Source organism: Passer domesticus, chromosome 2 (assembly GCF_036417665.1).
Source record: "Passer domesticus isolate bPasDom1 chromosome 2, bPasDom1.hap1, whole genome shotgun sequence".
Taxonomy (NCBI): Eukaryota; Metazoa; Chordata; class Aves; order Passeriformes; family Passeridae; genus Passer; species Passer domesticus.
Genome location: NC_087475.1, coordinates 76401601 through 76420408, shown reverse-complemented (window position 1 = coordinate 76420408; position 18808 = coordinate 76401601). Strand labels below are relative to the sequence as shown.

Genomic DNA, 18808 nt, shown 5'->3' with positions numbered 1-18808 from the left:
TGTCTTAGTTGTTTTCATTTAAAATTCAGCTTTCTGCAAAATGCAGTCTGAAACAATGTTCAGAAGGATTGTGAATAAGGAAGATGCTATTCTTCAGTCTCTAAAATATTGATAGAAAAATAGTTTCTAACAATGTATGCTAACATATGCACTCTTTAAAACAAATATATATGAAGAGAATATACCATTTTACTGAGCAAAATAAAGTTTCACTAGACTGCAAAGAAGTATTTTTAGGGGCTATGCTGAAGAAGGAAACTGATTGAAATGATGCTTTTGTTCAATTGACCTGAGTTAGTCTTCCCTGGTGACAGAAAACAGCTTCTTATAATTACCTATAAATATTAAACATGACTTAATATCTCATCCTTCTGTGTCTGAGGTAAAAAACCACCACCAACAACAATCAACAGGAAAAAAAAAACAAAACAACAACAAAAAACCAAACAACAACAACAACAAAAAGAAAACAAAAAAAACCCAAACAAAGCACAAAATAAAACAAACCAATCCACCAACCAAAAAAACACCAACAAAACAACATAAGGCATTTAGTAGAATATAGGAAATATTTATACTGAGTACCTTGATGCAATTCTCACACTGAGGTTAAAGCTCTGATCATGTCTAGCACATGACTAAATTTTAAATGGCATTTTGTGATGAATATTTGGACTTTGGGTAGGCAGGGATTTTTTTTTTGATTCTGCAGCATATGAAGCATTGATAAAGGGGCCTTTTCTCAATGCAGTTACTGTCTCATTCTAATTCCAACTGCTGCAACTTCAGTGCCTGTGAGAGGAAAGCATTTCTTCCTTGCTTCTTCCTCTTCACCTGATGGAAAATGACAATGCCATATGCTAGTAAAATATGCTGAGACACATTTCAATATCTTGAAAAATACATGAGACTTCAAGACTATTTCCAGATCCATTAATATATTGCAGTCTTATTTCATAGTAATAATGGGCTGAACATTACGTATGGAGGCAAGAGTGGCTGTTTCTTATGAAATATGAAAAGGTGTGCAGTTTTCTCAATACCTGTGATCCTTTTTCTGGAGAAAAACTTAGGCTGAAGATTGCCAGCATGGAATTTAACCTGACCTTATTTTAAACACCCTAAAAACCCAACATAAAAGAAACCACTTAGGGTAATTGGTTATTAATTAGAACAAGACTCAACTTTTACCAAGGCAGACCTGCATATAAAGACCATACTTGTTTTCCTCCCACTGCATGATGTTTTGGATCCATAGGGGGTGAAAATGTGCACATAAAATGCTTGTGCTGTTTTCTTCAAAAGTGCCCCTTAAAGGCTGATGCACTTCATAAATTTCCCCAAAGTATTGAATATTGATGTAGAGTTCAGACTGGGACTTATTATGCTGAACATCAACTTGCCAAATCCTATTATAGCAAAAACTTGAGATAATGTTTAATGGCATGAACTGAGAATGCTGTAGTGAAGTTAAATGAAATGTGCCTGGAGAACATAAGTAATTCAAGAAGAATCTTGAAATTTTTAGTCTCACACACAGTTTCTTAGAAGTGTGTTTATAGGGAACGCTTTGTCTCTTTCAGCAATGAAAAAAAAAAACCAAGAAAAGAGGAATATCAAAATGAAACTGCTATTTTTAGCTTGAAACACATATTTTTTCTAAAAGGGAAAATATCCAATGAGTCATTCCTGCAGCTGGTGTTAAAGCTGGGTTAGTCACACGCCTGTGACTTCTTAACTTGAGTACAAATACCAAAAGCTTTCTGAAGGAATTAAAATCAGAAGCTCATAAAATATATGGCAGTCTGTGAGTAGACAATGTAATCTTTCAAGTCACCTCCACCTTATCATCCTTCATAAGTGTCCATGCTTTTAACCAGTGTTTCCTTCATCTGTAGCATTAGCTGTGCATTTCATCAAGCTGAATTTAGACTGGCTTACAAACAATATGTTTAAGTATGTCTTATGTCTTATCCTCTAAACAGTGTATATCACTGATCCTAGGAAGTAAGGCAATGTTCACCTTTTCTGCGTGTCTTCAATGTGCAGCAATTCTCTCTAGGATTATACTGCTAAGATATTTTTCCTTTTCAAGTTTGGAAATTCAGTTGGTCTTCTAATGAGCTCAGGAAGCTGCAAGCATTGTGGATTGCTCCTTAGAAGTGCTTCCAGTCTGCTCATAAAGCTAAGAGAAGAAGACTGATTGCAAAGAGCAAATAGCTGCTTATATAAATAGCTGCTTACTGTGCACAGCTGGCAAATAAGTCACCTGACAGTGACTCAAATTGTCTTAGAGACATAGAATCATAAGGTGGTTTTGGTTGGAAGGGACCTTAAAAAACCATCTAGTTCCAATCCCCTGCCATGGGCAGGGACACTTTTCATGAGACCACGTTGATCAGAGCTCCTTTCAGCCTGGCCCTGAACACTTCCAGGGATGGGGCATCCACAACTTGGCCAACCTGTGCCAGTGCCACACCACCCTCACAGTGCAGTTAGTTTAGATATTTTCCTAATATCTAAACTAAACTTAACATCTTTCAGTTAAAACCCTTACCCTTTGTCCTGTCACTACAGGCTTTGTAGAAAGTCCCTCACCACCTCTCTTGTAAGGTTCCATTAGACACAGAGGCCACTATAATGTCTCTCCCCAAAACCTTCTCTTCTCCAGACTAAACAGCTCCTGCTCACTCAGCCCATCTTCACAGGATGTATGCTCCAGCCCTCTGATCATTTTCATAGCCTCCTCTGGACTCACTCCAACAAATCCGTACCCTGTTTATATTGAGGGGAACCAAAGCTGAATGCAGCACTGCAGGTGGGATGTCATGAGAGCAGAGTAGAGGGGGACAATCACCTCCCTTTACCTGCTGGCCAGGCTGCTTTTGATGCAGCCCAGGGCATGTCCTTCCAGCAAATGACTGCAATAAAATATAGTTGTTGGATACTGAGATTTTTTTACCCCACATCAGTAGCTTTCCCAACACTTCTTGCATGTAACCTATGCTCCATGGATGGCCAGGAAAGATCACTGCCTCGGGTTAAATATTGCAGCAGCCTGACCTACAGCAAATAGCCCTGGGTACTCTCACCTGTGTTGTGAGCTGGCAATGCTGGCATCTAAAGGCACTGTTGACCCTGAAAGAAACTGAACAGTTGGTAATGTTTATTTAAAACGTTGAAATTGTTGTAAATGATGATAAATTGCCAGGCAATGATGTGTGATGTCTAAGTGACCCCATCCCACAGAAAAAAAAACCATCATGAAATCATTGGGGAAATTACTCTAATTCTAGCAATAAGAGGAATGGTTGTTGAAAGGACTGGAAATGGTAATCTGGACTATCTTTTAGGCAGTTCTAAAAGTGAAAAATAACATCCTAATATTGATTGTTTGCAAATGTTTCACCCCTCCAATTTAGTACCTTTTGCTATTCCATTAGGAAGAGTAAAAAAAAAACCTAGTTTATTACAGCTGTGTAGGGGAGTGAAGCACTAAGCTAAATTCATTCATATGTCAACATGAAAGAAAATTTCATCACTATTATACTTCAGTAGTCCATGCCTTCTCAATGTGTTATCTTAATGATGTGAAAATTTTAACTTTAAAAGTTTGGTTATACTTTTCAGTAAAAACAGTGGAGAGACTTTTGTGCATGCATTATATTATAACCTTAGTCTACTTGAGTTCTGTCTATTGTCATCAATTTCTTTGGAGTGTTCATAGGTTTCAGCTGACCCAACTTTCCACAATACCTTAATCTCTTTTTTGGTGTTTTTAGGAAACTCCCTTGCAAGTATCTAGATGCAGAAGAGTTGGTGAGATGATTACATTCCAATACTGAGGTAAGAATCACTGAAATAATTGTCTACATGCATTTCAGAGACTATTCATGTACTCTCTTTTCTATAGAATTGAGAAAGTTCATTCTACCTGCTACTGGGACAGTGTCCACTTGGCAGGTGGTAACTTGTTCAGACTTTAGCACTTATTGGTGTGTGACATGTCAGAGTCCAGAACCTCTGACTGTCTATTAGATTTGGCAGTCGCAAAAACAGTGGTTCTGAACTGGCCAGAAACTTGTCAAGCTTAGGCAAGTTGTTTTATTGCACTGTTTTAAAACTGTTCTCTTTCTCCCACCATATTTTCCCATTTCATGTGCAAACACCACTCCAGTGAGGAAACTTCTATTACTGTTATAATGTTACATTTCTGCATCACTGCCTTCATTATCTTCAATAACACCTCCCAGGTTTTTGTTAAACTATTTGAGTACTGAGCAGGAGGTATTAGTAATGTGTTCAGGATTGTCATTGGTTCTACTCTATTTAGGCAATATCATAGAATCATAGAATGGTTTGGGTCAGAAGGGACCTTAAAGATCATCTGGTTTTCAGCTCCCTGCCCTGGCCAGGGACACATTCCACTAAATCAGATTGCTTGAAGCCCCATGCGAGGATTTCCTATTGTACTAGAAAAGGGCAGACATTTAGTTATATAAAAACATGTGCTCTTTTAATATATGTAGTTTAGAAATGCAAATCACCCTTGATCTGTGCTACTTGACATCTGTACTGATTAAGTGCAGAACTGATATCTCAGTGTCCAGGTAATTGTTTGTTTATCATAACAATTTTTCACTATCTAATACTATTCAGACAAAAAACCACTTGACAATGTATATGAAATCAAGGATGTTATAATATAGTAGTGTGATCTGTTGAAAAATTGTTAATAATAGTTTTCATATTGGATTCATCTTTTGTCTGCTCTTCATGTTTGTTGACTATTTGTGCTAATATAAGTTCAAGCAGAATGGATTTATGACTGTAAAGTCTTTGATATGAGCCATTGCCAGATCAATACATTCCAGTAAATCTGTAGTCATCAGTGATCAGCTATTGCTCTAACACAGCCTATCAATACAGACCCACTTTTACCAACATGCAAGACACTGTATTGTGGTCAATCTGTCTTGGCCACCAGCTAAGCACCTACACTCCTGCTTGCCTCCATGGAATGGGGGAGACTGTCAGAAGAACAAAAGTGAGAAAACTTGTAGATAAAGACAGTTCATAAATGAAGGAAAGAGAAAACCAAAGCAACACACAATAACTAGTGCACACATAATCATTCACCATCTCCCACAAGAAGACCAATGCTCAGCCAGATTCTGAGCAACAGCTGCAGTGGAAAAACCTCTACACATCTTTTTTTTATTTATTGCTGACCATGACATCACCTGGTGTGGAATATCCCTTTGACCAATTTGGGTCAGCTGTCCCAGCTTTGTCCCATCTTGGTAATCCCCAACCTTATTGTCTATGGAAACAAAATGACAGAGAAGGCCCTTACTGCTGAGTAAGCACTGATCAGCAACAGCCAAAACACTGGTCAGGTGTATAATCAACACTGTTCTAGTCACAGATCCAAACCACAGAACCATATGGGCCATTATAAAGATTATTAACTCCTTCTCAGCAGATCTAGTGCAAGTAAACAGTGTGTTTTGTGCCCAGATTAAAGGAAAACAGACTGAAGTCTACAGACTATAGGCTTCGGTTCAGTTAAATAGACTTCAGAACTTCATCTTACAAGAGGAAGTGCAGATAATTTCTTGAATGACTCCAGCTTGCTACTTTCCTGCTAATTATGTAGGCAGCAGCTGATCAGTGCCCAGTGCCTCCTGGCAGACTCCTCTTGTGGAGAACAGCATATGTGTCTGGGGAGTAGGAGAGAACCAGCGGAAGCTAGTTTGTGCTCAAGTCTCCACACGTGGTGAGGTTAGGAAAGAGCTGAATTATGCAATTGGTTTTGGAAATTAAAAAACATTTCTGAGTTTTGTGGTACAAATGTAGTCAAAAAGCCCCGCTTGTTTCATCTAGGACTGGCAGTGAGTCAGCGCAGATCCTGTGCTGGACTCAGATCTGGAGGACAATCTCATCCACAAGCAGAACTTGAGTGGGATGCCTTCATTCACAAGGCATTAATCCACCCAAACACTTTCAGTGACCTAAATTCGGGTATTAACACTAGCCTCTAGCTGAAGAAAAATGTAGTTCTTGGTTTGTAAACAGGAAAAGGAAAAGGAAATTCACAGTCTTGAAGAGTCAGTGTGGAGACCTTGTTAAATACTTTCTCATACTAGTCACAGCCCTACCTTTCATTAGCCATTCTGCAGGCCTGTATTCCTTCTCCTTTCAAGAAGGATAAGCTGCTCCTGCAACACCTGTTGTGAATGTGAAGGTGTACAGAGCATTTGCTAACAGTAGAGGAATTGTCTATTACTGGAAGTCTTGGAGGAGCTCCCTTTCATCCCTGTGCACAATTTCTACACAGCAGTGGACAGAAAATCATGCTTTGTTTTCATCAAGGCACTGCATGGTTTCCTGAATTGTTTCTTGTGTGCACTATCTGAATGCAAATCACAGCTCTGTTCATTATAGGTACTATAAAATAGCAGAAAGGGTTGAAATTTATTACTGACTGAATCTGCTATAAATGCCGTGCGCTTTATTGCCTTTTAATGCACAGTTGCTGCAGTAAAGTTTGCAGTCTTGTTATTTTACAGCATTTTACTATGCATATTAGAACAGCATGCTCACACTGGCATAGCTAAAAGTTGCAGTTTCCATTACAAACCCGTTTTCAGTCATAATGACTCCCTGATCTAACAGTGCATGAATTTTAGATCTGCATTTTTTCCTCAGAAGCACCCAGATTGGCTAATTACAAATAATTTATGCATGAATGCCCGAGACTAGGGCGTTTGTTGGAATTTGGATTAATTTTTGATCTTGCATTTAAAAATGCAAGTGGCTTTAATCTAAGCCAGGAAAACAGTTGTTTACAGAAGCAGTTCCAGTTTAGTTAAGTGAACTCTTTTTCTCTCTGTTTTCACAGACAAAACAGAGGGTGTACATGACCTAAAGTCATAATGACCTGATGCAGACCTGTATCAATGAGTCAGTCTGGTTGTTCAGGGGATCTTCTGCCTTACTGCAGAGTACAGAACCAGTTTTATTATGACCTGAGGTCCATGTAGACAAATGTTTCCCAAAAATTAGAGTTTTATGAATATTTAATACAGAAGAAAACCAAATAATATTTTTAATAAATGTATTGCATTCATGTTAGATTTTGTCTCTGGAGACTTTATTGCACTATACAGAGAAGGTTAAGAAAGGTTGCATATAGACAGCTTGTTAGTTGGACTAATTTTGCATTTTGGGCAATGTTGGATTTTAGGAAAGCTTTTCGGCTTGAGTTGCTTGATTTTTCTTTGCTTTCCCATCTCAAACACTTTGAAAGTAGTTCTGAAAGTCAGAATTTCTTAAAAAGTGGTTTAATGTGGCTGTTGTAGCTCTGGAAGACTAACGAGATGGGCATCTGTGCCCCATTAGTAAAAATCTGTGGAAAGTGTGTGGAGAAAAGAAGAAGATGGGACAAATGTGGAGGTCCATGCTCCAAGATCTATTCAAGTTCATGATGTGTCTTTGAAAGTCAAAGAGAAACCCTCACTCTTCTTGCATGTGTTATGTTTAAAAGTATGGAATTTTTTTTGCTAACTGGAACTCTCATAGAGTGATTTGTTGGCAATCTGTTGAAGTTAGAGGTTCACCAGAGGCAGCATCAAAAATGGGGCATAATGTTCCACTACGATGAAAACTGAGGGTAAAAATGGAAAACAAGTAACTTAATGTACTTGTCCATGAAGTCACACATTAACTGACTAAGTGGAAATTCATGTGCTCAGCTGCATCATTTTTCCAAAATGCTACTGACTCTTAAGGAAGAAAAATCAGTGTCTGGTACATGTGCCAAAACAATTTTTGAGCATCTCTGTTCATATATATTTATAAATGGTGGAAGGGATTTGCCTATAAAAATATCTGCTATGAGAACATTTCAGGCAAAAATGAGGAACAAGTCACACTCCCCATGCCTGCTGCTGAACTGCTGTGTCACAGCAGACACTTCTACTTTCTTTGCAAAAAAACTGGAAAGAAACACAAAGAGGCAACTTTTCATTGCTCAAATGGGAGTGGGACATGTGGATGCATAAGAATTGCAATAAACTCGCATCAAAGTAATTTTGTTCAATGTTTAATTGGCCAAATGTTTCCTGAGCTGAGACAGGCCTGGCTCAGATCTTCTTGCAGATTTTCTCCATCCTTGTGCAGAGCCTGTGTGTTGATCTGCGAGATGACCCTTCACATCCATGGACGCACGAGTGCTCATTAGAAAGAACATATTTGTTTTACAAGAAAATCCTTTGCATTGTCTTCTGTGTAAGTCAGCTTCCCTTGGACTTCCCCTAGAGTTGCGGCATTTCTGGGAGCTGCTGACAGCCCCTGCAGCAGAGTTAAGCTGAGCTGAGGACAGCTGAAAAATTAGACAGTTTCCATCTGCACAGGCTTTTTATTACATTTAAACTTTGCTCTAAATACTTTTCTCTTTTGAAAGGATGAATTAAGCAATGCTTTGTAGTGACAGGGGCACCTTCAAAATAAGCATTTGCTGACAATGACAAGTATTTCAGCACCCACGTCACAGAGTGACCCACAGAAGGAGGTGTGGGTAGTATCAAATCAGACTGCAACCCACGTCCTGACTTAACCTCTTCACCCAGCATTTCTTATCCATTGCTGGAGGAGGTGGATCTAGCAAGCCTGCAGGAAACCCTGTACAGGGTTGGCAGTACTGGTGGGAGCAGAGCTGAGCGGGATCCACCAACCCTTCCCCACGGCATTATCCTTGCTCCCCCAGAACAAAAGGGTACCAGAAAACCATGCTGGCAGGGCACCAAGGGATGTGGGAATTTTCCGTTAGACATCTCTCACTGTCAGGATGTGCAGAAAGAGCCCTTGCATCTGTAAATTTTTGGTTCAACTGCCTACCCATCTGCTCCATTTTTAATGGCACCTTCAGGAATCAAAGGTGGCATATGAGCCATGAGATTAATGCAATTTCTTGTCCTTTCCAGTTTTGCATATAACATGATTAGGAGCAGTGACAGCCTTCATGGTTCTTGTGAGATCCATGTGGAATGTATTTTCCAGCTACTTCAGCTGTGACCTGACAATGACAATAACATTGTTGATGTAGCAGCAATGCTATAGCCGTGAAGGTCTGAGGATGTAAACAGTGCAAGGTCTTGGCAGAGTGGTTACATCTTTTATCAGAGCTATTAGATTCAGCTAAAAGTACAGATAAGCTTCCAGGCATGCAAGACTCAATACCACATACTGACATCTCTTTTCTGTATCTATGGTTAACTCTAATAAACATGAACAAAGGAAGGTTCTCTGTCCAACCTTTCTCTTTTCTGTCAGAGGTTAACAGTTCTTAAACACACAGTAGTTTGGCTCAGACAGACAACAAACTAGAGAAAAAAAAAGTGGGGGTTAATGTGCTTTTCACTGTACACTGTGGGGCAAACCCTCAGGGGCTGCCACTCCCTGTCTGCACAGAAATCATCTGGGCAGGGGGTCCTGAACTTCCCTTCAGCACAACTCACGTGGAAAGATGTATCTGCTAATATACCCTGAAAGCCTTTGATACTGATGCTTTAGGATCAGCTTACAGAGATGTTAATGAACAAATCCATGGCTCTGGCTCTCCCACTGCTTACCTCAGGCTGTGTCATGAACAGGGAACAGTTCTGTATTCTGAGCAAAGTTCTGAATTCTGCAGCCCAACAGACTCCAGCCTCAAGATATTTCCACAGTTGGGATTTCTGCGGCATGCATTTTTTCAGTTTCCATCAGTTCTTCTATGGCTCTTCCACACGACTCTGGTATGGTACCACGTGAAAAACCCATGCTTAAATCCTGTTTTTCATGAAAAAAAAATTAAAACCTGCTAAACCTCTCATGAATACAAAGTCTTGTGTGCACTTAATGCATTAGAATAGTATGATTTCATTGTTTATCTTATGATAGCTATTTTTAAAGAAACAATTTAAAAATGATGCTGTTGTATGAAAGCACTGCTTGGAAGTAAATCCTTCAGAGGTAAAATATCTCCTCCTGAAAGCACAGGGGAGTTAAACTTACCTCTGTACCCAAGATAAATTACTGCCATGATTTAAAAATGCTCAGGAGCCACTTTGCCCATGATGCTACTAAACCATCAATTACAGACAAGTCAGCATGGAGTGAATTTTTTTCCAAATTTGGACAAAGGATGAAAAAATACCAAGGGAGTATTATCACAGTGACACAGGGAGAAAATAGAGTAAATTAAAAAGTAACAAAGGCCACAGAACTTGTGAAGAGGAAGTGCTCTGTAATGCATGTGTTCTTACGGTATGTGAATTTTTAGCCTACCTGAATTTAATCTTGCAATTCTAGTCTTACAGGACACGCTCTTCTAAGAACATAAAATGAGAGCAAAATCTTGAGGAAAAATGTGGTGCTCAGTCTGGGAGTAAGGAAAACTTTTAATCAGGGTGGGCAGCAGCACCTGCAGTGATGGACTCTAGGGTACCATAAGACTCAAGACATTTGGTTCTTTGGGTTTTTATTATTTCACTTTCCCAGGCATCAGTGGTTTTTTCATTTGGCTTGGCTTTTCACATACATATATGTGTGTGTGTGTGTGTGTGTGTGTGTGTGTGTGTGTGTGTGTGTGTGTATCTCTATATATTTGAATTCAGAAATATTTTCTATTGTTTTTCCTGTACTGCTGGCTTAAAACTTGTCCTGTTGGACAGTATCCTACAATGAATTTTGTCAAAGTGGAAGGGATTATTCCCATTTACTTCTGTGCTTACCTATCACTTTTAGCATGCTAAGTTAGAAGTGACAACACAACTGCAGGTGAGAGTTTAATAAATACAGGCTGACTTCCTTGGTAAAAACATAGACAAAGTATAAAACTTTGCTCAAGCTTTACAGATAAACACAAACTAAAATCCTAGATCCCAACAACCCTTAATTTTGAGAAAAACCAGATTTGAAATTAAATTGTCAGATCTAGTTTTAGATTTTTTAGGGCAGGAAGAGACATTGTAGGCTGGAATACATATTGTTGCAAAGATTGTGGCTTCAGATTTGCACAGCAGCTGAGCCAGAGTGTTTCAGGATTTCCATTTAGGATTTTCTTATGTGCATTCTCCCTAAAGGCTACTTTAGGTATCTGACAGGGGTTTTTGAGTTTGTGACCATCAGACATATCTGAAAAAACTTATGCAGTCACTGTTTAGCCAAAAGAATTGCTAAAAGAGTTGCTGGTCAGAGTAAATTCTTATCTTTTATAGAGGTCAGCCATTGAAAAAAAAAAGTTATTTGTGACAAGTTTGTGGCAGGAGGAAATATATTGTTTATCAAGTTTGGAATGGTTTTCACATTAAGTAAAAATAGAATTTAAGCAATATTTTCAATTAGTTATGGGGGTTTGCTATAAAGTGACATTTTTTCAAAACCAAGAAAATTTACAAGACTGATTGTCTGGAAAAATACTTCCTAAATGTAAAATTCATTAAGCTGTGGTAAATGTCCCATGAGTAGCAGTGGCCAGTTCTTTGGTAAAATAAAAGTAGTCTCAGCAAAGTATTGCAAAATACACTTTAGGGAACAATTTTACAGTGGCCAGAAAAATGAAGTAGGTGAACTAATAGGTCTTTTTCATCTCTGTGTTCTAATAGTGTGGCTGGTTGAAGAAAATTTGTGTATTTAACCTCCATCTCACGAGTCTGAGAATGCTGTTACAAAATCTATACAGTCATTAAAATGTATACAAAGGTATAATGGAATCTAAATTTAAATGGAAAAAAGGAACTACAAAAGACCTATGTAAAATATGTATTCGTGTGCAATGTTAAAAGTCCTGGTCATCATATTACTTATATGGTAATTTCAAAAATCTTCTGGCATTTTGTTGGCAAGACATTTCCAGCAGCCATTTAGAAATCTTTATTAACTAATAGAAATTCTCACTGCAGCTGGCCTAAACCAGCACCTTCTTAGTGCTCTGCTGTCTGCTTTAATTGGCACCTTTAGAGCTATGGACTGGACAGAAGCAAACAGTTTAAATGCCACTCAGGTTTACATCTTTGTCAGGGCACCTCAGGTAACAAATTAACTGGTGTCTGAACAAATTAGGTGATAGTGTAGACATGACTGCCTTGATTGTGATAAGAATGACCTTCTTCCTGTTTTTGTCTGGGATATAGTTAAATTTTTTTTTTCATAGTAGCAAATCACACCCACCAGCAAGGAGGGTGAGTATCCATAAGGATTTGGGAGGGGATGGAGTTAATCTTCCGAAGTCACCGTCACATGCAATGAAGCCCTGGTTTCCTGGAGGTGGCTGAACACCCTCCTGCTCATGGAAAGTGGTGAATTAATTCCTTGGCTTACTTTGTTTCTCTTGCCTACTAAACTGTCTTAATTTCAATCCAAAACTTTCCCTGCTTTTTTCTTCTGGTTCTCTGCCCCACTGGGTGTGAACGAGCATCTGTGTGGGGCTGAGTTGCCAGCTGGGGTTAAACCAGAACACCATGACTATATATATGCTGGGATGAGTAGTTTTGAGTTTGCTAACTGGTTAACTACCCCTTTAGCAAGCACCCTATTTAATCAAATCTCTTCCACTGGGCCCTGTTCATAGCTTATGCCATAAATTATCTGTGCAAAGGACCCCTGTGCTCATACTGCACGGCAATAGCCAAGCTGCAGAGGTTATCACCGGGGTACACCAGCAGGGCTCACTTACACCTGATACCCCTGTCCAAAGAAATTTGGAAAGGATGTGTTGAAGAGCTTTGAGGCCCCCTTGGCAGTACTGATTTCTTCATTGCTTTCTGTAATGGAGCAGACGACTCTGTTGGGCAGGCATCTCAAGCAGACACCCGATTCTGGTGTCTGCATTTTGCACTGAGTTTCCTTGTTACCACGTCTCAGTTTCACCTTGGCCTCAGTTCAAGCTGAGGGAAAGATGTGTCTTCCTGGCTGCAGACCATGCAGGCACAGCTGGGCTGGGCTCAATCTTTCTGGTGGTGCTTCTGTGGGCACCAAATCTCAGCAGCTCAGCCAATTTCTGCTGCTGTCAGTGGGTTTAACCAGTACAAGTGGCAGGCTCATTACCTTTCGGTCCTGCAGGATTTCTCTCAGTGATGCATAAGGAGAACCAGGAAGCACAACATACATATTCATAGAGGTTTGAGTCTCTGGAGGGCTCTTGGGGTTGAGAGTAGCCCAACATCATTTCTGTGCTGATGTCAGCAATAGCTATCCAGTAACTCAGGGAATTTTTTACAATAATGAGACCAAGGAAAATTTTACTTGATCTACCTGATAGCTCAGTCAGAGATGTCACACAGTTAAAACAATGATCCCCAAATTTCCTGACGTATTTAGCATAGGGTAAACAGCTCAGCTTGCCCCTGCTACACCTTGGTCATGCCATGTGCCCTGTTCAAAAGCAAAACTCACTACAGTCATGCTTCATCCCATGAAAAGCAGTGTGAAAAGTAGTATAATTGTAACACAAATACTTGTTGTAAATAATATAGCTCCCCTCTGGGGAGTGAAGCCTTGATGAAGGAAGGCATTGTGCATTGTAAGTAGTGGGAATGGAGCAGATCTGTTCTGCAAGACCACCAGCCCTATGTGAGCTACAGTGGAAATTCACTAAGCTTCTGCCTGCCTTTGTGCTTCAGCTGGAAAAAAAATAACTTTTATATTATAGTTCAGACTTCAGGAAATAGCAGATTGGAGTACTTTGTGATCTATATTTGTGATAAACCTATGTATTTAGCATAGATCTGGGCAAAAAAAAAGGCTGTTTGCTATCACTCAGGGCCCTTTTTGTTAGATAAAACATGCAAGGACATTCAAACAGAGATATTCCTTAAAATGTTTAGGTTTAATTTTCAGTATCAGGGAACTTCTGGTGCTCATTTTGTGCTTACTTTTCTGTCACACATCAACAGGGAAACTCTGTCCTTCATTATTGTACCTAAATCAGAAATTTAGTAACACTTAAATTCACATTTCAGTCTTATGACTACTCTTTAGTTTTCAGTTTTTCCCACTTGTGCACTTGACCTCTGGTTTGAGAAGTCAGTAGCAGGATACATCTCCTTTATACTGCAATTCATTATGCCATTTTTGCGCATTTGTTTTATGTACTTGTTCTCAAAAAGACTGTAGTGGGTGTATTTATTTTTAGAAGTAAACAGTGACAAATATTCCCATATGGAGAATAATAAAAAAGTGGAACCTTCAGTAGAACCTTAAGTTTGACTCACAAGGAAACAGACTTTTTCCATACTTTGAACTTCTTAAGTGGAAAATTAGAAGACAATTTAAGATAGTACTGAAGAAGATTTTCAGCAGCTACAGTGTCTGCCAGACATCTAATTATCTATGAATTTTCTCTGGGAAAACTTTGAGACTCCTGACTGGTCTTTAGTACCTCTAAAGATCTCTTCTTGCTTGTTCCTGTGCTGTACATACTGTGTGGAAATAATTCTGACTATCCCAGAGGTGCTTTCCTTGGGTCAGCCTGGATGCAGCTGTTTGAAAGGCACCTGGCTCTGAGGAGCACTGCCTGGTGGCACATTTCTGTAAAGCCTTAAAGGCAGGGATGAATCCCACATGGAAGCCCTGTAATACAGAGCACTGCTGTTTGAATAGCAAAACGAGAGGTTATTACTTTGAGGAAGCAATGGAAGTTGGCACTACAGTGTGTCAGAGTGAGGTTAAGTGATCTAAAGAATGCAGTCCTATTTAATTAAGTAAATAGACAATCAATCACAAAGAATAACAGTCTTAAATAATAGGTTTATAAGCCTTGAAATCTTGATCCACAGATGCCAGTGCTGTCCTATTTTCATTTTGTGGAACAGGAGATTTTCATTTAGGAATAAATTGTCTGCAGGACAGTGGCTACAAGCTCCTGGCAATTCAGGGAAAAACATGGCCAGATGCTTAGAATAGGTTTGACTCTTCAAGTTAAGGGATAGATACAGTATCACCAATATAAGTGTGCCAAGATCATGGGTGATTTTGAAATTTTAAGTTCCAGAAGGTAGCAAATATCCTCTGGACTATACTTTGTATTCTGAATTCTGTAATTGCTTTGTTGTTATTTTTAGGCTTAAAGGTTGAAGTTTGTTTTGTATGTTTTTAACCAAAAACTGAGCTTCTGCTATAATTGTCGCTCAGCTGAAATTAAAACACTAAACTGCAGAGCCTCTGAGATATGATCATGAGGGCTAGCAAGACAGTGAGCTGCTAATAAATTCCAGGGAGGAGACACAACAATAAATTCAAGCTGATAGGAGCCATTTTTAATGGAGGTGCCTGAGATCTGATGCTAAATTCTGAAGTCTTCTACTGATTTATTGTAATTCATGTACAACCTACGAATACTTTTCCCCTGCATCCCCTAATGATGCCACCGCTTCCATAGTTATGGTTATCCAGAGATCTCAGAAGGTGACTGGATCTCCTACACCTACTGGAGTGTCCACTGTTCCTTTTCGTGTGGGGATAAATATTAAATCACAAAACTTGACAGCAATGACATTGTCAGAAATCAGACCTCAGGCACACATCTGGTGATCCATAAGACTGCAGAAAATTTGCCCTAGGACCTTTGTTTACAAAAAGAATAAAAAATATGTGTTGGTAATCCCTAGTAGGTGTTTGGGATTTGTATTGGTTTGGGTTTTTTTTATTTTTTTTAATCCAAAGAATGGAACTTACTATAATTTTTAGCTGGCCTTCTCTACAATCTACCTATTTTAGCCTAGTATTAAAGAAACTTTCCAACTCTAAACTGCTTTGCTAAAGGTTAATCTTCCTGGTCCTGCTTCAAGCAGCATTGGAGAAGTACTTTTTGTTTCTCTGTAAGTCATGGTACCAGACCTGGAATGTTGCTGGCTTAGTCAAATCAGATCTTGAACTTCCCATCTAGGTCTCTGAAACTCTTCTTTTTGCTGTCCTGTCCATGCCGCATCTGCACTTCATCTCGTGGTCTTTAAACTGTGGTTTGGGAAAGCAGACACAAACCTCCTCCCCAAACTGAGCAGGAGAGTTCCTTTCTTAGGGCCCATGTGTCACTCCTATTACTGAATGTAGGGGTGACATTTCAAAATGCATGACATACTTCCTGGATAATCTTTGACTGGACTGCTTACATAAACAGTTGCTGCCTAACACAAGATATTACAAAAATGGGTCTTTGTCTTTTTGAAATTTACAAAGAAAGTCTGATAAAAGTGCATTTAAATCTCATCTTAATAACAACACAAAGGTTGCAACTCAAAATTCTTGTAAGTAAAGAGTTTCTTACTAAAGTACAAACCTGTTCAAAATGCCAGTCTATAAAACACTGGCTAACCTAAACATTTTACTGTAAACTACTTAAGTTGACTGTCCTACAAATTCACCAGTCCTCTCTGGCACAGCTCACTTGATAGTTGCATGGGCTAAGCAGTCTGTCCAGTAATACTTCTGGAAAAATTTCCTATCTCTCTCCTAGGTTGGATGGATGCAAGGTGGTGGTGGGGAAAGGAAAGGTACTGACAGAAAACTATTCAATTTCAAAGTGTAAGAAATACAGTTCTCTAGAGACAATAAGAGCAGTAGGGGTAGCTTCTGTTTAATCTAAGTTGACTTTTCTCTCTCTGTTGTACAGCACACCTGATCCTGAGAAAAGCTGAACTTGCATCCTCTCCTGTTCCTGGCAGAATTAGTGGAAGGTATCCTGTTATATTTTGTGATTGTGAGCTTCAACTGTATTTCTCCAAATTAACTTAACTGGCACTGAAGACACTGCTGATCCCTGGTATCCCAGAAGGATTATATTGCTGTGTCCTCTTCATCTACTTTATATCTTGGACTAAGCCTCCAGTTTCATCTCTCAGTAAATATCTAAACTTCCATCTGCTGTGAAATGTGAGAAAATACACACTGACCTACCTGAATCATGACATATTTTTACAGAAGGATTGTTCTAAAATGGATGGAAAGGCACTTTGCTTTTACCCTGATATTACCAATACTTGACTTTGGAAAGTCTTATTGCTCAGATCACCAGTCAAGCCTGAGTATCTCCCAAAGCAGGATGCTTGCAGGTAATCAAGAAATTAATTAGAATGCTATCAGTCAAACATTCTAACTTTAACTTCTTTTCTGAGGTGGGAAATAAACCATAGAATTTTAGAATCCTTTTTAAAGTATGTAAATGGGGGAAAATATAAAAGAGAAGTGTCTGGAAACAGGAAGACAAAACTTCATTAATATTTATTATTTTATCAGTTCTTCCTCTGTCTTTCTAAGGTCATGTTTGTCTTTCTGCATTTTGGATACTTAGTATTCTAGGAAAAGCTTTTTTTTTACTTACGTCTTGGGGAAGAAGGAGGTTGCATTTTTGTCAGCTGATCCAGCTCCGTAGCCACTGTGATGTTTCTGAGCTGAATCCTAAGCAGGAAGAAGAATCAAAACTTGAGGCACTGCTAAAATCTGTGGAAATCTCAGGTTTTGGGACCAAATCTCACTAGAGCTGATGAAGGGAACGGGGAAGGAAAAATAACATCTGCTCTAGTTTGTACTTAATTATGGTTTAAATGTCTGCTCTTCTACAAGACTCTTTTAGACTATTTCCCATGGCATGGGCTATTCAGAAGTAGACAGCACAAAACACAGTTTTAATTACTAATTTATCCAGTCAGCCATTAAGTTCTCCAATCTCTATTTTTGAAAAAAATTCCAACACTCTCACTAATTAGGACTGCCTTCTACCTCCAGCTATTAATGGGCACAAACATGGACAATTTGAAATATGTCTAATCAGGGCACTGCCTGATTCTGTCCTCATATAACAGCTATTGCCCTAAGGGACGAATTATGTATTCAGATGCACACACTCATCCCATTCAGAAACAGCTATAGGAAGTTCATCCATTAGAAGGAAAAGATATATTGCAATTAGGTGCACAGGTTGCATATTAATTCCTTTTCCCCTTAACCTTTATTTATTTATCTATCGTGGATTTGTTTTATATCTTATTTTTTATTCTAGGAGTCCTATTTTTTTGAAGATACTCTCCTTTGTATTTGTGCCAAAGCCTACAAAGAACCTTGAAGAAACTCACTCTCTTTAAATAGCCTTCACAGAACATACTCACAGGAACTCAAGCTACTCTGCAGTTGCAAATTAATCTCAAAATAGCTGTGTTTATTGACAATTAAAGTTTGATAATCTCTCCAGTGTGATCATAGACTGCAGGTTGTCTGCCACAAAATAGTGCACCATTTCTTGTGGATCTTGCAGATCAAGCTTCACACACTGCTTAGGCAGGGAATAGAGATGGTTTGTGGATTATCCTCAGCCCATGGCTCCTGCATGTATTGTGCTTAAATGGCGCTTTGCAGAGGAAGAAATAAAAGCATCAGGTCTCAGCTGTGGGAGGAAGCTGGGAAAGAGGGATTGCAGCATTTATGGTCCAAGCAAAGGTGCTGGAGGCACGAGTTGTTATTCCTAAGTTTTAGCAGGTGGAGGGGGAAGGCAGGGTTGGCTCAAGGGTTGTTTTGGTCTGTACTCATGCAAGAATCCCCATGTCACCTCTTGTCTTTAAGTGTCTTCTGCTACTCTTTTGCTTGTTTGCTGAAATTCTTAATGCCTTATCAGAGGAAAGGAATGAGAAAATCAATGCTTAGAATTTTAACTTCTAGCAAGTCTGAAGCTGATTTCAAATTAGTGCTACAAAAGTTGCTGAGAATAAAGGGGAAAGTGCCTATCAGTCAACTTAGGGCTATTTTCAGTGAAAACCAGCAAGCTCACTGTAAA

At 39.1% G+C, this 18808-nt stretch overlaps 1 long non-coding RNA gene across 1 annotated transcript; it reads left to right on the top strand.

Annotated features, from left to right (window-relative positions):
• The first annotated feature begins 1731 nt into the window (after nucleotides 1-1731).
• LOC135295528 (uncharacterized) lies at nucleotides 1732-16790 on the top strand. The gene is made up of 3 exons (XR_010357655.1): nucleotides 1732-1807; nucleotides 3783-3846; nucleotides 16655-16790. It is a non-coding gene; the product is annotated as an uncharacterized LOC135295528 (long non-coding RNA).
• Nucleotides 16791-18808: the final 2018 nt, after the last annotated feature.